Here is a 23,801-nt window from a genome sequence, read left to right as displayed (position 1 = left end):
CTCCTCCTCCTCCTCCTCCTCCTCCTCCTCCTCCTCCTCCTCCTCCTTCATCATCATCTCTACAGCTGCAATCTCCAGAGTGACACAGACTCTATTTCATACATACCCCCTCCATTTACCTCCCACCCACCCCCAACTCTGTGCAGCCTCGGGTGATGGCAACCCAAGCTACACCACTGGATAGACTTACTGCAGGAAGCATGCACCATCTGGAGAGGATGTTTGAGCTTCTCTGTGACTTCTCCCCAAATTCAATGTTCTGTGTTCCTCTTTTGTGTGGAGTAGGAGGTAGAAGCAATGTGGGCTTTTGTCTCTTTGTGGCATTGGCTGACAACAGAATTAGTAGAAGTCAACTTGTTTATATGCATTCCCATTTGTGTTAACAAATAAGCCCTGTGCATCTAATGGACTCTGAGGACATATCATGTCCACATCTATGCTTATCATTTCTTGAGGTGCACTGACAATATTGTGCAGAAGACAAAGCGATACTTTTGCAGCGATGCCCATTTCCCATAATAATTTTTCAGACTCTTTGCTGGCCTAGCACTTGAAAGCCTGCACTTGAAAGGTTTCTAATAGCCTCTCAGGCACAATTAAAGCTTCTTCTTCTTCTTCTTCTTTAAAGCCTAAGTGGTTTTGGTCCACTGGCTTCAAAGAGCCAGCATGTCCCATCACGTTCTTGCTGATCCGTTGAGAAGGTCCTCTTGATCATGCCACACATCATATGCACCAAATCCATACGCAGACACAATTTTTTACACAAATAAGGAATAACCTTTCTTTGGAGACTTGCAAATATTTGGGGAGGGCTTTACAGTCTTTTTTGCAGCATGGGATGGGTAAATAGGTGGCTGATGTTGCAATCACTTACCTGAGAGTCCCAAGGAACAGAATGGCCTTATTTCTGGATTGCACTGAAGGAATATTTGGAAGGACTAGAAAAGCATTGCATCATTTATTATATATGAAAGCTGCTAATATGCACTATCAAAACCAAATCTTGCATGCATACCCTTCCAAGTGCACCAAAGCCAAAGCTCTAGTACTGCCCATTACTGGCTTTGGTCCCACCAAATGCTATCCCACAGCCCCACGATAGGTTATCCATAAAGGAAGGTGGCCCTAGGAAGAAAATATTGCCCAGCCCAGGCTTCTATGGGTAGCAAAACAGGGGCATCTTATGAAGATAATAGGCGTAATTGCCCCATTCTCTTCTGAATGGACTCTCATGGTTTTAGCAGCTGCATTAGCATACAATGTACATTTTGTACAGCACAATGTACAATTGCAGCACAATGTACATTTTGTACAGCCAAGGATTCAGCCCCACATTTCTGCTCCCATGATCCTCTTTCTTTCTCTCTGCAGCACCACTGCTGCTACTGCTGCGGTCACCACCATTTCCCCCTGGTGTTGATACTGCGCTTGTAACAAACAGCAGTGCAACAGGCAGAAATCTCATGAGAAGACAAGCAGTACTTGTTGAATGTTGGTCTGCCATGCTGTTGCTACAAGCAAGAGCAGCTGCCAGGTGTCAGAGGGCGGGGGCAGTGAGATGGTAACTCTCATAACAATACTTTTCTTTTTTTTTTTGCAAGGAAGGAATATCTCAACAGCAGACAAAGATGCTGGGTGACTCTTTAGCTGTGTAAAATATGTGCAGCATGTCATTCCTGAACTTCGGAACTTAATTCAGGGTTTTGGTACCCCCCTGAATTAGACACTCTTGGTGCTAGACAGGAAATTAGCTGGAGACAGCAATCTCTTGGAATGAAGGAAGACTAAAAATTAAAGGTATTCTGGAGTTCCCCCTTCCTCTTTCTTTCTTTTAAAGAATGCATACCTTAATCTATTCAGTGATGGCAGGAGGGATAGATTTTGACTCTACACAAATATCAGATGGTTAAAGCTCCCTGTTTTTCATAAGCAAGACATTCCAGGACTAGTAGGTACATGTTGCCCATTCTAAAGTAGAACATGCTTGGGCCAGTAACAGATAGACAAAGGATAATCAAGGCAGGGAATTTCCTCCTCTGCCTTTCATATTTTTTCAATCGTTTTGTTCAAGCATATGCATGAGGAAACCTATTGAAATGTATCTGGGTTGTTGTTATTGTTGTTTAAAAACAGACCTCATGGAAAGAGCATGTGAATGGTTCATCCATAGATCCCCCCAGTGCCACACTGCAGCTCCAGTCATTGCATGACAGAAGCAGGGGTTGTGTGGTTCAACCTCCTTGCTCAGAAGCAGAGTGATCCAGCTACAAACACATGCACACCCCATCCAAGCAAGCTGAGCAACCCAAACCACAGTGCGCCACAAGCCAAGAGCAGGTCACTGCAGTGAAGTTTAGGTAACCCAAATGGCTCACAAAGCAAGCCAAGACACACAGCTACTGCGTTCCTCTCGCATCAGGACCACTGTGGCATGGAACTGGGAGCAACATAGCATGCATGGCTAGACTGGTGCTCAGTCTGCCATCTGGATTCTCTGGCTTGCCAGCACATATTTGCATTACTGAAGAAGGGAGCTGTTACAGGCGGGTTACAGCCAGTTTTAGGCTTATTCATATACTTAACTAATAACCAGGGAGAAATTAATGCAAAGGCATGCCTGGGTGAACAGCAGCATTTCCATCACACCAAAGTGTCTCCATCATTTTGCTTTTTACATTTTGCTGCTGTTGTTCTTTGAGGTTTGTGTGCTCCCTTTTCTGGGGCTGGAGGACAAATCTATCCTGATTTCTGAATGAGGCCAGCAGCAGTATGACTGCCAATATACTGCCTCCCCCCCATTATCACACTATAGTCTTTTGAATGTTTTCCCACCTTGCGATGTTTTATAGGAAAGTGTAGTCTAGAAATGCTGGAATTATGAGCAAAAACTTAAGATGTAATTGAGGCATGCATTCATTAGTCCTTGGGAGAAGCCTCATCACTTTGCAGCAGCATGATAAAAGACATTTATTTGTTTATATATAAGAGACCCGTTGTGGTGTGGTGGTTAGAGTGTCGGGCTAGGACGTTGGAGGCCAGAGTTTAAATGCCTGCTCAACCATAAAGCTCACTGGTTGACCTTGGTCCAGTCACCATCTCTCAGCCTAAACTGACAGGGTTATTTTGAGTGTAGAATGGGAGAGAGGGGAGAACCATCATGTAAACCACTGTGAGCTCCTTGGAGGAAAGGAGTGGTAGAAATTTAGTAGTAGTAATATATGAAATCACATCCACCCAATGCATGTTGGCTGGAGCTGATGGGAGCTGGAGTCCAGCATCTGGAAGCAGGTTCCTACTGCTGATGTTCAGTGCAGATGAGTTACATTCTTAATGTCCTTCTCTTAAAAGAAACAAAACCTTTAGACAGAAACAGAGAGGTGCTTTGCAGAAACGAGAATGGAACGGGAGCCTGGAATTATGCTGGATCACTATATTATAGGCGGTAAAGGAGGATTTGGGGGGGAGGGGAAGCCCCCCCAGTGCAACTGCCCCCACTAGGCTCTTCATCTGAATTTGATTTTGCATTTATGCACTTCAGCTCTTTCATGCATTGTATAATAGAGAAATGACAAATTAATTGCATGCTTCTCCCTCCCTTTTGTGGATCTATTTATTAAAACATGTGATGCCAACTCAGCTCTTTGGAATAGATGGTGCAAAGGCACTTTAATAATTACTATCATTCTGGGAAGCCAGCCATCTCTTGGTGATTTTAGCTTTCATTTCATCTAGTCCCTTTTGCCACTGAATAATTCCTTTCCCCGAACCCCTAAGAGACCACAGTAAAAAGGATATGTGGTTCCTGTTTTCTCACCAAGTATAACATGACTTTTTAGCACATCCTTTCTGCCCTGGAAAGGCGCATGCATTGTTTAGAGAGCATCAGACCTGTGCTGCATTCGGTGGAAACCATAGTAACAGTATTGCCAGAAAATGGCAAATAATTATTTGGGTCATGCTAGTACATCAAGGAACATAGTAGATGTTAGCTGTATTTCCATTAAAGTTCATTGATCTATTATATCAATAGTGTTGCCATAGAGTGGGGGGAAAGAGGACAGCGAGTTGACCTTTTTAACAATTGCAGTGCTCTGCTTTCACCCATAGTGCAACATTCACTGTCATAATAACTTTTTGCCAGTGCAGTACTTTCTTTGGGTTGCAGCCACTGGACAAGGACAGGAGGGCCACTCAGTTCTCTTGTGTCAGCAGAACACAAAGATATGCAGGCATAGTGGATTTACACAGCTATTGTTGCACCATTGCACTGGCATGCCAATGCCAAGGTACAGTAACAAGGGGCAAAACACAAGCAGAGTTTGGGGGTAGAATGGGGCAGGAGAGTGAATTGCATGGTTGCTCAGAGGCTGGCTCCTCCTGGAATGCTTGCGTCACATTTAGCAACCACAAAAAAGTGCCGGATTAATAAGAAGAATTTTACAACAAAATGGACAAAATATCATTACAACTGCAATATATAAATTTCAGCAACGATTACAGAGAATCATATTGCACAACAGTGATGATTATTGTATTAAATGATGCTCTAAGCAGCTGACAACAACAGACAGATTTCCGGGTAAGGTCCTGTTTTGAAGATCTTCCACAGGTGATAACACACACAGACATTCCCATGAGGAACTGACAATCAATCATACTCCCAAATTAGTTGCAAAGGGTGGCATCCACATGTCAACCAAATACTTGGCCCCTCGCAAGCATTTTAAGGTCCTGATTGCAGTTTTCACAACTGGGAGGACTTCAGGAACGTTTTCTCTCCAAAAAGGTTATTAAGCATAACAGAAACAAAACTATGATTATCTTATCCTGAAGTGTATTCAGAGTCCATAATGACAAACCACCAGCAATGGGACAGTCAAAGCATGGCTGTGTTGGCTGGGGCTGGTGAGAGTGGTAGTTCAAAACATCTAGAGGGCCCCAAGTTGGGGAAGGATGCCCTGCAGGTACCCCGGCACAGGTGGCAGCAGTCTTTCTCAAGTATTCACCTGCCACCCCCTCACCTCCAGCTTGTTATAGGGACCATCTCTCTTGCAGCTGCCAACCATGGCTCCTCACCACCCCCAGGTTTGTATTGTCTCCCTGCAGCCATTCAGTCTGTGCCACTGCAGGGACCACTGTAATAGCAGGTGTATGAAAATGCTGCATGGCAGACCCAATGAAACAACAGGAAGTAACTTTTCTTACTACCATATTTCCATACTGCTTTGGCTGTTAAATGACTGCCTGTCATGCCCTGTAGAAAGGCACCACTAAAATGATGATGATGATGGTGGTGGTGGTGGTGGTGATGATGGCAGTAACGTTAGTCACGGGTGTTGCTTTCAGAACTCACTCGACGAATGTTGTTCAATAATATCTTAATCCTTTCTTCTGTGCTTCATCTGATCTAGTTAGAGCTGGGCACAAGTGGCCTGTCAAAATGCACCTCCCTGTTTTTGTGAGCAGAGAAATTGGAGGGACATTTTCCATGAATTTTCAGGGGAAAGGAGATATTCTTCAACAGCTTTTGGGGGGGGGGGGGGCTCACCATTAGCAGTGGCAGCAGCAGGGATATCCAATTCTATTGTGTGGTGGGGCAGATCTGAGAGCAACTCACATGTGGCGAGGTTTTGTTTTGTTTTTTTACCTCTGGTTTATTGCATGATTTGCAGATATAATCTTGCTAGAGATCTAGCTGTTCCCAGAAACACACCCTGAAATCATCCCAGACTCAGAGGTAACTCCGGTCCACTCACATAAAGAACATACACAAGCTCTTTCACAAGCTCCTCTGTGACCTTTTCACATCCAGAGTTCATCTTCCAATGTTATAATTTGTGAGGTGGGTGTGAATTGGGGTTGTGTAAATCTGCCATACTGCTGAACATTATGAATTCCAGTGAAATGTTCCATCTTTAATTTCAGACTACTGCAGTTTCATTCGGACATGTGTTTCTTAATTCTACAATGTTACAAAAAAGGATAACCGTTCCTAGGAATTTATCCCAGAAGTTGCCAGTTGTACTTATAGCTATCAAACGTCACTACTCATTTTCCGCAATCCGTTTGTATGTGTGTTTTTAATGCCTCATTATGGCTTTCTGAGCCACCTTTGTGCAAACTACAGCTAGGAGAGGTTGCTAGCTGACCATGAATATTGTGCATTATTTTAGTGTGTTACACAAAAATCCATACAGTTGCTGTTCAGATCTTGTGATGTGGCCAACATGCAAGAAAATCCAACCTATTTGTGTTATGTTTTAAACGAACAATGAACAACTACTTGAAGCATGGCGGGATTTTAGTTTTCTAAACCCTTGATGACACACATGCTGCCCTGTGATATTACATTGCAATCACTATTTGATTGATTGATGAGACCCTAATATGCAGGGAGGAGTGAAATGCATGAACCAATCACAGAGAGAGTGCATGCAAAAGGTCAGGGTGGAGGAGCCCTTCACTTTGTTTCCTGAAAGATATTGGATATTAAATGTCAGATACAATCTTTGTCATGAAAATGAGGTAACAAGGCACGGGTGTAACCCTACTCTTCAAACGACAGTCGTGTCATTTGCTGCTGTTAGGGCTCAAATAGAGCAGGGGGAGGGGAGAGAAATGTATCACACTTCATTCAAACATTTAAATTAAGACATTAATTTAGGAATGGGAAACAGAGGCATGGAATCCAGCTTAGGTAGACTGCTTACAAATATGGTTTGTAAGCACAAATACAGTATTACACATACTATACAGTATGTATTCTTGTTTCTCTCTTAAGCCTTGGGAAGGCATTTGAGCCTAAATATTTTAGGGGGATAGTGGGCATTTATCCCCCTCCCTGAAAACCTCCAAACCTACAATTAATTAACTTCTGTGGTTTTGCAGGACCAGAAGTTAGTTGCAGAGGAGGTTCAAAAAGGAGGGTCACCTAATTGCTTAGGCAATCTCGCAATTTTTCCTATACATATTCCTGCATCAAGCTGCTTGCACCAAGCTGCTGAAACACAGAGCAGGATGGTATGGAGAGTTGCCTAGTTGTTGTCAGGAGCCGGAGTCAGGAGTAGGTCAACAATAAAAGACCCAGTGTTAGTGAAGTTAACTGTTTTTTCAAAGAAACCAAAATAGTGAAGGGCTAGTGATCGCAACAACTCTTCCCCATTGAGATCTTGCCCCAATGAGAGAGTTGCCAGGACTGAAGGCCCCCACTTTCCCACTGCTCTCTCAGACTCCTCTTCCCCCAGGTGGTTCCCAAGCAATTTCAGGCTCCTTTGTCTAGTCCAGGCATCGACAAACTTGGCCCTTCAGATGTTTTGGGACTACAGCTCCCATCATCCCTGAGCACTGGTCCTGTTAGCTAGGGATGGTGGGAGTTGTAGTCCCAAAACATCTGGAGGGCAGAGTTTCCCGGTGCCTGGTCTAGTCTCTCTTCATTTCTCTTCATGTTCTGGGAGACCAGGCTTCTTCAGCAGACCGCCTCCACTTGCCCCCCCCCCTTCTGCCTCTGCTGGGCTGCTCTCTGCCATAGCCTCTTCCTGCTCACTAAACCCTGTTACCTCTTCAGCTTCCAACACCTTCGTCTCCCATTCTTCTCCCTCCTCCCTCTGACCACTTGTCGTTGTCCCACCACCAATCCCTTGGCTCTGAGTCTTCTTCCCATGGGGGTTCCCCAGCTTATGCCTCTCACCATTCCTCTGCATCCAGCCAGTCTGTGTCAGTTATCTAGGCAATTGGGTGACTCTCCCACCCTATTTTCTGATACTGTATTGTTCATTTTCCACATCATCCTTTGAGGGTTTTCCCCCCACAACTACTGTATAAACATTTGCAATTATTCTTTACATATTTTACCCCAAAATACGTATCTTAACCTAAAATATACATTTTGGCATATTGGCTTTTTTTGAGCTAAGGACACAAAAACCAGAGTTCAAGAAACAGAAGGGTAACTGTGTTCCAATCCACATATTAGCCCAGGCCAGCAAATCAAGTCACTTCAACTTCTGAACTAAATGCTCAAGCATCCCTACCACAACTAACCATCAGTGAAAGGCCGGGGGTGGGGTTCCGCTTTGTAGCCCATGAAATTAGGGGGTTGTGTTTTGGCTCAGGCCTAACTATACTGGGCATGAGAAGAGTTGGCTTTTCAGTCGAACAAATAGGAGAAATAAAGTTACTTCTGGGAAAGAAAGTGAGGAAAGAGATTTGCTAACCTTTACACACACAAAAAGACAGCCTCTGAATTTGTACATAAATCCACCCACTGTGCTCAGCAACTTTTGTCACTCTCACAGGAGAACCCAGTATGCTTTTTTTACTCTGACTGTCACCTTTTCATTGTCTGCTTCTTAAGCATTTCTGGAGGTGAAAAAGGCCCCAATTCTCCCCTGCATTTCTCACCATTCAGACTGTGAAATATTTTGCAGTTATGTCAGAGAGGTGTAAATAACAACTCAAAGAACACTGCAGTCCAGGAGCTACAAACTTTAAAAATAACCATAACGGGGGGGGGGGGGCAGATTCTGAGCAGCAGCTATCTATACCAAGAGGTAAAAATTAAAACAAAATAAAATGCAAGGAGCAAAACAGTCCTGCTGGCACTACAGGGATCTGTGTGTGAATCTAGGGACACAGCCGTCAAAGTTGAAAAACAATTTCCCCTTCCCCTTCCCCTGAAACTGATGCTTTTTTTCAGGCTCTAAAATATATCCCAAAAAGCCAGTAATAAGAAAATTGAGATTGCTGGGATATGATGTCAACCCCACTTGCCATGCCACCCACCTAAAACCAATTTGCCTTGCAGATGCAATCAAAAGCAGCTTAGACTTCAGATGTGGAGGGCATCGTAAGCACAAGGGCTTTCCTGTCTCCTCTGCCACATCTTCAACATGAGGGAGGAAAAGAATGAGAGAGTATAGAAACAGAAGGCATGAGCCATTTGTTTTTCCTATTCTTCCTCCCTCCCCCAGGCCTCTGATACTTTCAGACTGTTTCCATAGAACAAGATTTGATGCCCATTTTGGTTGCTTGTCCCCTCATGGGTGTCTTGGCATGTACACCTCATGGGGGCACATTTATTTCATTTATATCCTGACTTCTCTCTAAGATGCTCAAGTGAGTTTCATGGTTGAGTGGGGTCTAGAACCCCTGTCTCCCAAGTCTTAGTCCAACACTCTGACCGTACACAAGGCGCCACACGTGCTGTAACTTCAGCAGCTATGGGAACTCCTGAGATAATCAATGCTAGAACCTTCCTCTGCTGCTGATCCAATCAATGCCTTTCTGTACACCTATTGACTGGCCATGAAAAACCGAAAAATTCAGGTGCTTCCTCGCTTCCCTCCTCCAAAGCTCAACTGTGCCACAAACTTACCCTCAGTCTTTGCTTCTCTTCCTCTCTCCCTTCCTGGAAAGCCTTCAAGAGTTATCCATTTAATTACTATTTCCCTATGTTTTCTCAATAAACCTTTGCTTCTGGAGGAGTGTCTCCCTTAAATACTTCACTCTGCCATCCTGACTATAAAATAAAAATCAGATAGGCATCCTTGGCTCCTCTGTCTTTTGGCTAGAGTGCTAGCTTCAAAGCCAGCTCTACTGGAGAGTTAGCAGCCTGTTCACCAGCAGTATAGAGCCAGGGTCTAGCAGTGGAAAGTGGTTCCTTTAGCACAGCCGACCCCAACCTGGGGTAGTTTTCAACTACAACTCCCATCTGCCCCAGCCAGCACACCCATACTTCCATCAGCCCTAAGGTGCTGGACCTGATAGGATTTGTAGTTGAAAGCATCTGAAGGTCACCTGGCTGAGGAATGCCACCCCAGGACTTCTTTGAACACCCAGAACACTGAAGTATCCTGCAGACATGTTCAGCGGCACGTGTCCTCCTGGTCTTTGTTTTTTAGTGCTCTTGTCTCCTTAAGCAACTTCTGTTAGGAGCTTGGCTTCTTCTTTTTAAGCAAGGTGCGACAGCAGTACCTTGATCTTTGGGTGGGGATGGTGGAAGCAACCATAACAGTGCTGGGCCTCTAAGAAAGAAAAGGGAAAAGATTACAATGGCCAGATGGGAACAGTGGACAGAGCTCCTGCACCTTTAATAGCTGTGTGAAAGAGGGAATTTCAGCAGGTGTAGCTTGTCATTGAATAATTAAAGGTGCAGGAGCCCTGTCTTCTTAACATAAGGAGAGAACTGCTGGATCATCATGCCAATGGTTGATCTAGTCCAGTGTTTTCCAAGCTTTGTTCTCCAGCTTTTTTGGGGACTACAGTTCCCACCATCCTTGACCACAGGTCCTGCTAGCTAGGGATAGTGGGAGTTGAAGAACAGCTGGGGACCCATGTTTGGGAAACCCTGGTTTAGTCCAACACCTTGTTCTCATAATGTCCATCCAGGTGTCTGTGGAAAACTCTCAAGCAGGACTCATGAACAAGAACACTCCTGCCCCCCTGGGTGGCTTCCAGCAAATGGTATTCTTTTCTGAGAGCATTACCTCCCCACCCCATCCTTTATATCCTCACATTGGCATTTATTAGCCAAGTCCAGGTGCTCTGAAAGTGAGCCTTGTGCCTTCTGAATCCCGAGTGAAACCATTGCCAAGAGCTCCCTCCTGGCAGTTATGGGAGACCTGCCAACCCAGACAGTAGCCAAAGCTGGAACACTGAAACAGGCACGGCTGCTGTTCCACTGCCTCTCGCCCGTCCTGAATTCCAGCCATCGCTTTCTTATTACTAAGAATTCCTTAGTGCTGCACAAGCATTTGTTTAATGAGAACCAGATTTGGGTCATAAACCTTAAGCGTATCAAGCCTTTTTTTGTTAGCTAATGTTTACCTTCTAAGTGAGGGTTCTCTGCCCCCTCCCACTGCCGCCTGCTCTCTCCCTGCCCTTTTTTGTTTGAGTAAAAGGGCACTGCTATAAAAGGCATGCATGGAAGCAAAGGAACCAGAAAATACTCTGAACTGCATGTGACTTGCAGCTGCAGGGTTTCCCACAATATCGAGGGCTGCCTCAACAAAGTGGCTTATGTGCTTTAACAAATATCAGCTGTTTGTCGGGGTGTAATGAACAAACTCGGGCTAGAGCGACAACTGCTTCAAGTAATTATGAAGACAGCTTGCAAACTATAGCCCCGCTTGTTTTGAGCCCCCAGTGACGGCAGCCTGAGTGCTGTTCCTGCCAGCTTGATTTCAAAGCATGTTTCTTTCCATATTTCAAAGGTCAGTGTGCGTGGTGGTGGCCAGCAAGAGGCTGTGGGTGTCAGGGAGACAAAGGAAGCCCTCTGAGGGCGTCCAGAATTCTGCTCCGTTATTAGCAGCCTGATAATGTTAACAGTGACTAGTTTGTCTTCATTATGACTAAAGCTGAGAATGGTGTCCCTTGTGCGAGGTGCTAGGCAGATGCACTGGCTTGGTTCAGATATAATAAAAAGCCACCATTTCCTGCTATATGAGCCATGGTGAGCCTTGGGTCACACACTCTTCACACACCAGAAGATATTGCAAGCATTTGCTTCCAGTTTTAAATGAACCAAAGTTTCTCCATGAAATGTGAACTTGGGGAACCATAGTTGTTTGAACAATGGTTTCAGAAAAAGTCAAGTTCTGAAAGCATGTGGCGTATTCAGCTATGTTTACTCAGCGTAGAACCACTGAAATTAATTAACCTAATGAATACCACTCATGGACTGGATATGACTACTTCTCACTAACTATAGTTTAAGCAAACAACAGTTCCCTGAGTTTGGACTACAGGTGAACTGTGGTTTGCAATGACCTTCCAATGTACTCTTCTGGGGTGAAAAGAGGAGAGGGGGGAACATGCAAACCTGAGACTTGTCACAACTTACACACATGGTTTTCCTGTTATGTTTCAACTCTGTCACTGAGTTGTAGGGCTCACAATCTAAATGAACAACACATTGCATATGAAATGAGAACAGTATTTCTTTCCTTGGGCAAAGTAACATGCATTCCCCAATGAATTTATCTTTTGAAACTATCTCCTTCCAAGCTGTTCCAAACATAAAAGCCAATAATAGTGAACAGTTATAGAGTTAAGGTAGAAAGACAAAATAAGGGTTGACCAAGGACGTCCAGATATTGTTGGACTTCACTCCCATCCACCTCAGTCAGTCTGGCCCAAAGGTCAGGGGGAGTTGTAGTCCCTGATCGCATATGGAGAACTACAAGTTCCCCATCCCTGAAGTAAATGAAATGCAAATGTAAGACATGGCAGAACAAAGGCTTTTCCTGAATAGAGAATGGCGGACAGTTGATGCTCAGGAGATGGAGACTTAACTATGAAGCATATGAAAACGAAGAAAACAGTTGATAGCTTAAGTTTGCTAAGCGGCATCCAGGCAGATCATCACAGCCCCACCTGAAGTCTTCGCAAGACATCCCACAAGAATGCTGCTGTGCTTACAGTTGCTAATGTCTGACCTTACCAAAGTTTCTCTTATGTACTGTTATCTGCTGGGTCACTTGGCTAAATGGCCGGGCAATGCTTTCAAAGCTGCTCTAACCCTGCCTGCCTCCCATCTTAGTGCAAAGACTTATTCCCGACCTCCTGCTGGAAGGAAACACATATGCACCATGAAAAGAACACAATGCCCAAAGCATGCCACAAAATGACAGCGGGGAACAATACATGAAAGGCCACGCCAGATGTTGCAAAGAAATAACTGTGCAGAACGGCTGCCATGTGTCCTTGCAGTGAAGACTAAGGGCTGATGGGGAGGGTGCATATTTGCAAACACATGGCAAACATGTGACCGGAAATCTCAGTCAGTTGCTTGCATCCATATTGTTAAAGTAGAGGATGTTCTTTAAGTACTGGTTGTCTAATGAAGCTTCCAGCTGCCACTTCTGGTGGCAACAGCCCCAAGCCAGATGTGGGGGAAGTAACACAGCCAAAGAAGAGGAACTTCCTAGTGTGAGACTTTTGCTCTGCGATTGTTTTGCTTCCCTGTCCTCCATCTCTGCTCATCCATGCTGATTTGCTGTTAGTCTGAATGGGCAACATTGCCTCTGTGTGGTTAATTCAGTGTACCCAACAGTTACAAAAGCCTCTGTGTAAAGAAACATTCTACTAACGATTCTTCTTTAGGAATTTTATAATTCCCTTTGAGGCGAAAATCACTCTGGCTGAATGTGTTGCTAGTCTTCTTCATATTGTTACAGTTAAGTATTGCCATCTCTTAGGCTTCTCTTGCTGCCGTGCTATTTAGAAATATTTATGAGAAGCAAGTGAGCATTGCCTTAATTTTCAGCATTCACTAGCCATGTACAACTACCACACAGAGAAATCTAATGCAATATGAATTTAATCACTTTCATTAACTTTAATGGGAAAAGCCAGCTTGGTTTTCTAGTTATAGAAGTCATTTTGTGCTGACTGCTTTCAGGCTCTTGGCTGAAATTGAAATCTATATCTGGATAGGAATTTCATATATTAATTTCTAACCATGGACATCTCAAGCTTCCGTGAGGGAAGCAGCATTAATTTAGACCACTAACAATGGGGGAACTGTTGGAGGCTCTGTGTTGAATTAGCAGAGTGGTAGGAATGAAAAGAACTGTTTTGTAGAAGCCTATGCAATTCTATGGTGCTTGTTAGAGATCTATGGAGAGATCCATTATGTTTAATGAAGTGTGCATGCATGAAACTCTTATAAATATAGAATAGCAGGCTATCTGTTGGTGAAAAAAGAGCTAAATGAACTATGTCTCCTTTTTCTAGGGCTGTTTGCATTCTGTACATTTAAAGCTCATTTCCCCCCATCCTGAGAATTATGGGAACTGTAGTTTAGCCCCTCAAGTTACAATTCCAAGCACACTTAACAAACTACAGTACCATTTCCAGGATTCATTTTTGTGTGGAGGCGAGGAATGCTTTAAATGCATGGTGTGCACACAGCCGAGGGCAGAGGGCTTTCTGTTTGATGACTTCATGTTCAGTTTGACCTTGATATTAACATTTTTGGTTTATCTACATGTCTTCATACAATTATGCTCTGCTCAGGCCTACACATTGCTTTCAACCCATCTAGGTTTCCCTCCTGGTCTGTATCTTATTTGCCAGCTCACTCAGGGCCAAACTGAAATATATCTCAGCCTCTTTAAAACAGATAGCAGATGCAGAAAGGCCCAGGCTAGATATGGACTGCAGGGGAGATGTGTGAGAGTTACCATTCCCTCCATTTGCCTCAGTGAAAATCACTCTCCCACCCAAGCTGCTGTTTGCTCCAGGAGGAAAGACGTATGTAAACAAATAGCAACCAACTGGTGGGAAGGGAGGCAGATTTTCATTGGGCAAAATAACCCAGGTAGAAGAGTCAATCCCGTCTTTCCTCACACCATCATGATTGTGCCCCTCTTCAGGCAGGTGCTGTGATTCAGAGATTGAGATGGATTCCCATTATTCCATCATCGTGTCTAGATTGGTCTTAATATTACTGCCGATCCTTCACCATATAATTTGTTCATAGAAGAGAGGAAATCAGTTTGATACCATGTTCTTGTGAGACACTGAATTAGTGCGCAAGCGAATGAGGAAGCATCAGTTTGGGAAATGGAAAAAATCAAAGTGATTTGCCCTCTCATCCAAAGGTCTCTTTGGTAATTAGGCAGAAACCTATTTTATGTCCAGTTTCTTAGCTTCAATTTTACCACAGCCAAACTGTCTCTTTTTAAATTTAGAATGCATTTTACTGACATTTTTACCATTCTCTCACTTTAGTCTTGAAATGAATTCATAAATAATCCAATAAATACCTAGAGATCATGCCGGTATATTAAGCTATAGGTGAGATATATTAAATGTGTATTACAAGAAAATTGTTTTGTTTCCACACCACTTTCATCAGGTTTGCTTGATGTAAATTTCACTGAGATCAAAGAGATTTGCCTCCATATAAATATGGCTTCAAGATTCACTAATAAAAGGTTATTATCCTATCATCCCATCCCATCATTATCCTATAAATAAATTTATTTCCATATGTTTATAGAAGAATGGTCAGCTGTGTAGGTTGTTAATGCATCTGTTCAGCTCAAATTTCTGTTTCTGTGGGTGGCATCAGACTTATGCAAAATAGACCCCCTGAAATCAATAGTGTCAGATCCTATCCTATGAATTTTAGACCACTTTTTCATACCACACTAAAATAAATAAACAAGAGGTGCAAGGGAGGAAGAGGCTAAAAAGTGGTTGAATCAATTTGCCAAATTGAAGAGTATTTCCTTGTAAGTTTTCAGATACTTGCTTTCTCTTGTGCGCTAGCAAAAATTCATATGCCTGCTTCATTTCTCTTTGGATCTCACTGATATGGTTGGGACTGACGAGCACCATAAATATGACCAACCTGAATGCAAGGCTGCAAAAAGGAAGGAAAAAAGGAAGGAAGATGATGAAGTTCCTGCACACCAAAAAACAACACATCCACAACAAACTACCGTATTGGCCTGAATATAAGCCTCACTTCCCCCCCAAATTCCGACCATGAAATGTTAAAAGTGCGGCTTATATTTGTGACTTTGTGGTATGCAGCCAGGAACACAGCAAAGCAGCACCTGCCCCTGTCCTCTCCCCCAAGGCCAGGAAGGGAGAGAGCGAGGAAGGGGAAAGGCCGCCAGCAACGCAGCGTGGCTCCCCCCCCCCCAAGTATGCAGCCAGGAGCAGCGAGGAATGGAGCGGCTTATATTTGGGTTCCCCCCTTTTTTTCTCCCCCCCTCCAATTTTAAAGGTGCAGCTTATATTTGGGTGCAGCTTATATTTGGGCCAATACGGTATGTCTGTTATGTGAATCACTGAACTCATAAGCATTACATGTTTTCTGGACGAATTTTTCAATTTGATTTTTGCGCTGCAAGATAAAGCAGCACAAGACATCTTTGGGCACTTTTGTCTTGTGCCTTCAACATGTTTTCTGTAACATTAATTCAAAGGAAATGTTTCTTGGAAGATAAGTCATGCTACCATTTTTCTGGATTTTGGACCATTTGTCTCTTCTATTCAGAATAGGTTGGCAAGATCCAGAAGAAAATGAACTGGCCAAAACTCCGAATGATATTCCAGTTTTCCCTCCATTGTGATGTCTGGTTGATGATTCAATACTGCCATTTAAGAGGTATGGGTAGACAGAATTCAGACAAGCTGAGCATTGGGTAAGTCTGGTGGAACATGGAAAGCTACACTGACAGCGTAAATACTTATTTCACTGTACTATAATTAAAGCTGTCACTCAGTGTAATTAGTTAATCCTGATATTTTATAAATAAAGGGATTAAATCCTAGTTCCAGATTCTGCAATCAACATTTTGAACATATACCATCCAGCAGGAAAACGCTGTCCAACAAGCAACTATCTAATGTCTCTCTGTGTGTCTTAACTGTGTTAATTAGATTGCAGAGGTCCTTAAATGGGATTTATTTATTAGGTTGATCACAATGCACTATGCACAATGCACTTTTCATTCAGTAAATGCCTTTATGTAATTATGGTCCTCCCAAGGGACTGTGGAAAGGAGTAATCTTAAATATCCCACATGGAGAAGAGACAGCATAGATAATGTGGGTCTTCTGTAGAACCTGTTGCCTCATTCCTTTGAAACCGTCCCCCCCATCAAATTCTCTCACTGAGGGTGAATAAGAGTGAAAAGGAGTGGCAGAAAGGGTGGGGCCCAGTGAACATGGTCTCACTGTGTCCCTCATTCAACTGAAGTCACGATTTGAATTGTGTGAAGACAATGAAGGCCAAATATGGCTACTGTCGTTCTGTTATTTGGCCGAATCAGTGATGTTAAGCTTGCCCTTTGGTTAAGCTGAATATTGCAGGTGGTCTAACACCACAAACAGGTTTTACTTAGAGCAACCATCATGCAGAAACCTTTCAAGCTGCTTCCTGCGGGGTTCTTGAAATATAAACATTAGCTATGAATAGTCCTGTCTTTGTTGTCAAACATCAGTGGAAGCACTGTATGTGAAAACCTTCCAGTGCCTACTGCTGACATTCGTTTTATGAAATGCAATATATGTGAGTATAGCTGAATAGGCTTGTATTTTCCAGTTGGAAGCCTTTCAAGTAGCCTCTTATGTGGTGCCATAAAGGTAAGAAAATAAGGTAGTTTCAAAAATCCTAGCCAAGGAAACCAGAATAGTGGTCCAAAAGAAAGCAGGGTGCTTTAATCACTTAATAAAAAATTATATATGTGCCTTCAGTTATGAAGGGAACAATGAACAGACTGCTTTGGTTTCTTATTAGGTGGCTGCAAGATTCTTTTGAGGTTACACCTTAACAAAAGGCGTAACGAAGTTTACCTGTAATGCTTCTGTTGGACTATGGACATATTTTATTAAGCCGCAGAAAGATGAAGAATCCCACCTATCAGATTTCCTGATCATGAATTGCTGTGAATAGTTAAAACATGTAGAGGAACTCTGTTTTCTCCATCTGATCAATATGCTTGTTTGCCTTCAGCACATACAAGAGTGGGAGGTGTGGCATTTTTCAGCTCCTCAGAAACCACATATAGAGAAACAGGAAATACAGACGGCAAACTGTTAAAAATAACTGTAGTACGTAAATTGACCTTTTAAACAGAGCTGCAGAGATCTGCTTTATAAGGCCAAAGACAAACAAACATACATCTCTGAGGAAAATTCTGGGCTGTACAAGTTTGTAAGTCACATTGAGTCATTTTATGAGTGAAGCAACCAATACATATAAATAACAACAACAAATGAGTCAAGATACAGGGCTGCTGTGTGAAGGGCATTGGAGTGGCTAATGTTCAGTTGCGTCTTCTTAATCCCTTATCATCCAACCTTTGGTGAATTTTAAGTTGTGTTTCAAATCCTTCGGAATTAAAAACAAACACCACAGCATAGCTGTCAATTTACAGATTTGAAAATAAGGGACCAACAGCCAAAATAAGGGACCTGCAGCCTCACCTGTTCCAGGCACTCTAGTCTTCCTGTCCTCCTGCAGTCTGGTCAAACTCATGCTGGTAGCTTCGAGAACACTGTCCAACCAACTTTGTAGCCAGAGGTTCAATGAATAGAATCTGAATCACATGCACCACAAGGCCTATGCAGCCTCAACTTAAAATGGCTCCCCGACCTGGCTTTGCACTGCAAAGTTTGCAGCAGCACGTGCAACAAAATGGCGTCCAGCATTCAAAAAACCCCTCAGCTTGCATTAACTAGCCACACACAAGGCATGCAAGCTCCACCCCCCAATCGTTCTTAGACTTCTTATTGGGTGAGCAACACAGCCAAGCAACACAGTTGGAGCCTCCCTCCTCCCTGGCCAGCAGGGAGGGAGGGAGAGAAGCTGCTTCCTTTGAAATTTAAGGGACATCATTTAAGGGAGATTTAAGGGACATCCATCAATAAGGGACAGCAGCGGGACATGACACTGGAATAAGGGACTGTCCCTTCAAATAAGGGACACTTGACAGCTATGCACCACAGTCTGAACTGCTGGAGAAATGTTGTAAGGCTTCAAGAAGCTAAGGATGTATGCTGATTTTTGCATTCCTGTCTACTAAATGGCTAACTATAAACAGTGAAATGGGGTTAGATACACAGGAGCACTAATACCTTTCCTGGGCTTATGTTTTATTTGTGTTGCTATAGTTCATATGTGGAATATAATAATTTTAAAGGAGAAATAAAAAAGTAACAAATGCTCTTTAAATGTGTTTGGGTGTGTGTGCCTGTGTGTGCAGTTTGCCTCTCAGAGCCAATGCACACCCTTAACGTTTATTCAGAGAATAGCTAGCTTGCATTGATTTGTAATGTGGGAACCTGGCTGTTGAAGAATTAAACAGGAACCATGTAAAAATTAGGCATTAAATTCAACATTTCTGCTTGCCCGATGGAATGATCTCCTCATTCTCCTCCATGCATGCTGTTCTGGAAGGTTCTCTTGGCATTCCAGAACAGATTTGGACGAGAATAAAATTTCAGAAATGAAATTAAAGCACTGAGGAAGAGGTGAGCATGGTGTTATGGAAATGATGTGGGGGACATCTTTAAAGTTGTTACAGTGTTAAAAAAGTTATGCCTAAACGTATCCTTTCAACTTGACAGCTCAGGAAAGATACCTAGCTTTATAAATTCATGTAAAATTAGTAGTTTGACCAATTCTCTTCATTCCAACTCCATTTTAGCCTTAGAGGAAAGGAATCCTTTACCTTTCTCTCCCACCATAATCCCGCAAGAGTGAGGGCATGTACACAACACCCCACCCAGGCAGTGACTTCTGATCCACCCTAAACCACTGCGACCCCGATGTGAAATGGTTTGGATCCCAATGTATTGGAATATCCCTGTATCAGGTAAACCCAAGTTTTAGGGGGAAAGCATTGAAACTGGTATTGTTGGAGGTTAACATCATGTGAACTACACAATTTAAATGGAAATGAAAAAAGTCTAATATTGGATTGGGCAAGGCATCTATGACATACGTCCCTTACCCTTTTACTAGATAGATAGATAGATAGATAGATAGATAGATAGATAGATTTCATCTTTTCTCTGTTCTTTACTTTGGGACACCAGCTGCTCCCACAGTTTTCAAGCCTATAAGTATAGAATAATAAACTAGGCCAGGAAATGAGTTTCCAAAGCGCCATAAATGTTTAAGACAAGTACCATTGTCTGCCACTAGACTTCTTAGTATATTTGTACTAGAACAAAACACCTGCTTAGACCTATATTGGTTTGCACAGTCACACTTTTGTGCATTCAAACAAAATCAAGAGTAGTCAATCAGTGGTGTATGTGATACTCAGATTAGTATGTAAGACCTTCTGCTGGGTAGACATATGGATAAACTAAGCAGAGATTAACCAGGTCTGAGTTGGCATTAAAATCCTGATGTCAAATTCTAGTGCTTAATGATATAAAAACAAAACAAGACTAGGACAAAAGTAATCCAGTCTGATTGTGGTTTCATTTTTCAAGATTACGATATTGTGGCCCTCCAGGAATGGCTGCAGTGATTACCCAGAAATGATACCCAATTGTCTACAGATGACATGAGGGACCCTCCATTGCTTTCCTTTTCTTCTTTGTAGTTAGATTTGCATTTGTCTGTGGATTCCAAGCAAGAAAGCAACATTTGAAGACAAAGGAATTTACTTCTGAGTAAACATGCATAGGCTTATGCTGAAGTGCCCAGCCCAGAGTGGTATTTTGGGCACACATCCATATGATGCCCTTGCAAAAACTAAGCAGATCTGACTGGTGCCTGGAGCTCCATATATGCCGCCCTGAGAACCTCCTCATGAAAGAAAGGTGGTGTATAAATGTAAGAAATAAATAACGTTAAATAAAACATCTGACATATAAGTTGCATCTCCTCTGAATGTTTGTTGGATTTGCAATTCTTAACTGCTTCTCCAGGGAGAGGCCCAAAGTGATAAACCTCTGCTCGTGACAAATTATTTCTATTTCGCCATCTCGTTTATTTGTGAGGAGGACCCTCTATCGTGTGACACTTGGGCCACACTAACCTATTTGAAACACACAAAAATGTAGTTCTCGATCCAGTATTATTCATGCCCATCCTCAACATGCTGCTTTCAATCTAGATTGATTCTAGATCCCATTGTCCACAAAACTGAGTGCGGTTACTTGATGCATGTTTGAAAATCCTCTCCTTGACTAGGGTTATCCATGCCTTTTCCTTCCTGCACATGCCCCAGGTGAATGAAGGAGGAAGTGGTGATTGTGATCTTGGTCTATGCCCGGCCACAACACCGTTGGGAAGGCGTGGATATACTCAATCCATTGCCAGGACTGCCTACACCTGTTTTTTAAAACTCTTTCCAGATGGATGCACTATAGGGTAATGCAGAATCCATCTGCAATTAGCATTTGTTTTTAGAATGAAACTTGTTTCTCGATAAGATTTTTTATGAGCAAAAAACATGCAACAGTCTTTTGAAGCCTGAGCATTTGCACAGGACCAACTGCATTTGAAGAGGGAGGCGTTGGTGGTTTACCGTGGATCTCACATCACACATATTGTTGCAGGGATGAACAAGCTAAAGACAATGTTTTTTTTAAAGAAAAAGCATATAATTAATAATATGATACACTCGGAAGAGCTCTTTCTGACATCATACTCCAATTCATTTCCATTTTACTCTCTTCAACATAGGACATCAAAGCAGGTCCAGACCTTTGGTACATGTGCTTAGCCAAGAAGCCAATGGGAGGAAATGACATGGCAACTTAGGAGGTTTCAATGTGGATCTGATGATTTCAGGCAAACGGCTTCCCATCTGAAACTGAGCTCTATGAGGTATATTCTACCCTGAAAAAATTACTGTGTGAATTGGCTGTACTGTATATCCTCCTCCTTATTTTCCTTTACACTCATCTCTCCCTTTCTCCAGTTCCCTAAAAAATAATCTGTTCTCTCCCTCTATGGTTTCAGAAAATAAACTGTATAAAGTCCAGAAGCAAAACCCCTAAAGTGAGTGGCAGGAAGCAATGTTGGCATGTCAGGGGAAATTTCAGAGGACTGAAGTCAATGATCAAAATAACTTTGCATTTAGTTGAATGGGAAGTGATCATGGCTTGCTTGTTATCTTCCTCAGGCTCCACTAATTTGTGTTATTCTGCTAACACAGGAAAACAACATATGTTTCAGATTTCTACAGGACTGAAACATCCAGCCATCTACTTCCCCACCCTATGAGATTATAAACAGAAAAAACCTTGCTTATCCAGACATCTCTAATCCAAATACTTTATTTTTTCTGAACATACTTTATGGTTCACTCATATGCCTTCCATATACATGCCATCCCCCATTAAGTAAATATTTTTCCACAGTGTCAGTACTTTCCATTCCTGCCACTTTCACATGGATATAGTTATCAGGGTGCTTCCAAACAGACATGAAACTGGCTGGCAGTCTTTCCTTTACAAACAGGGCACCAGCTTGCTGAAAAGCAAGATCGTATAAATCTTTTTTTCCCCTATGGCATAACTATACAATGAAATTGCCATCCTGCTTACTTTGGCAGGCAGGAGCAGTGGGCAGGAAAAAGACAATTTGAACATTAGGGGGAAAGCAATGTACACTATGACATACATTGTCATTGGCCTGCAGTGTGTTTGTTTTCTATATGTTTATTAAAGCTTTACAAATGCACAACATTGAAAAATTGTAACAACAAAAGAGATTACTGAGTGCAACTTAAAGTCACAGATGTTCTTGTGCTTTTTGTTCTGGCGTGTCCAAGCAAAATAAAGCCTCTACAAGGCCAGTTCTAGGAACAGAGGGACAATTATTCATGAAGGGATACTGAGTTGTACAGAAGTCATCAGGGTGTGTCACATTTCTTGATGAGTTCAATAAAATTAAATTCCATGCACAAGTCTATCTCTTCTCCAAAGAGCCTTTGTTAGAGTCCTTACAACAGTGCAGCTTCTAAGCAAGCTATGGCCATCAAGGCAATTATCATTATAGTATCTTTATTTAAAAAAACATGTTTATCCTAATTGGTGAATAGCATTAACACCATTAATCTGGGCTCAAGCTCCACGATCTGCCTAGTAATCCAAGATATCTCATGAAATTCCCCCCACTCCCTCCAAAAATGTCTCATATATTCCCACAACATGTGCCACCAGCACAGTAGAGACATCCCTCTGGGACTGAGTCTTGCACAGTTATTTTGTTTATTAAAACCTCCTTCACTGAGACTGCAGTCCTATGGCCATTTACCTAGTGGTAGAACATATTGTTTATTGGTTATGTACACTGCTTAGAGAGTTTGTGATTAAGCAATCTATAGTTTTTTCTAAATAAATAAATAAATAAATAAATAAATAATAATAATAGTAATAAACGAATAGGCCCAATTCATTTACATTTTCCACATTCACTATTAAACAATAATGTAGCATCTTTAGGGTTCATTCTGTAGCCAAACTGCAAGATTAATTACAATGGCTAGTAGTGTTAAAGACACAATGGAGTGAATCTGAAGTACATATGAGTTCTTTTCTAAGGCCACCTCAACTTGCTGGCATCACCCATTGAGTTGGGTAGATTTTGAAGGCCCATATTGCTGACTGATCAGAGTGTCTTCAAGTGAGTAGCAGTGCACACAGAAAGTATTTCAAATTTGCCTTGATCATAGAGAATGAGGCACTATGAAAAAAAGGGGGAAAGTTTAATGCAGTAATAAAGCCAGGCAAATAAACTGCATAATCAAATCAGAACCATAAATTGTTAAGGAAAATGAGCTCAGTCTTATTAGATTCTTATGGCAAATTCAATCAGTGATTTATAATCTCACCTGCTCCACATTCAAAATGCTGAGTTATGTTACTGTATCTGTAGGGAAAATTACTTCACATAATAATAAGGCTCCATCTATTTCAAGTATCAACTTGATTAAAGTAACATCTGGGAAAGACGGGAAAAAAATAAGCTGCTGAGCATCTCACTCTGCAAATTTGTTATATTTGATAGCCCTCATAAATGTACTGTTAGTAACATTATCTTTTTATTTGAATCCCAGGCCTTGCCTTATATCTTTTTCAATACGTTGTATTATGCTTTTAAACTTTGTGATAAAAGCAATTTGTGATGCACTACTTCTAAAAGAGGTTTATTTACTTAAAAGGCAGATTGCCACTGGCTAGGGTAGAAATCTCTCTCTCTCCCCCTTGCTACGTGCAATCCGAAATGATTTCTGCTTCATAATAGCAAAGCTACTGTTAAATGAGTCCTGCTGAAGAAAAAATGGCTTTAATCTCAGAGTCAACATTCAGAA

At 42.2% G+C, this 23,801-nt stretch overlaps 1 long non-coding RNA gene across 3 annotated transcripts in view; it reads left to right on the top strand.

The window, feature by feature from the left end:
- LOC114605911 (uncharacterized) overlaps positions 1-23,801 on the top strand; it is a 76,320-nt gene that overhangs the window by 32,587 nt on the left and 19,932 nt on the right. The window contains exons 3-6 of one of the 3 annotated variants that reach the window (XR_013394367.1): positions 16,013-16,123; positions 19,170-19,337; positions 20,079-20,311; positions 21,167-21,310. This is a non-coding gene — a long non-coding RNA (uncharacterized LOC114605911). Of the gene's footprint in view, positions 1-16,012; positions 16,124-19,169; positions 19,338-20,078; positions 20,312-21,166; positions 22,843-23,801 lie in introns of those variants that run through there. The other 2 variants (XR_003708696.2, XR_003708695.2) reach the window with 2 other exon arrangements.

The sequence above is a fragment of the Podarcis muralis genome, chromosome 10, assembly GCF_964188315.1.
Source record: "Podarcis muralis chromosome 10, rPodMur119.hap1.1, whole genome shotgun sequence".
NCBI lineage: Eukaryota > Metazoa > Chordata > Lepidosauria > Squamata > Lacertidae > Podarcis > Podarcis muralis.
This window is presented reverse-complemented; position numbering and strand designations above follow the sequence as displayed.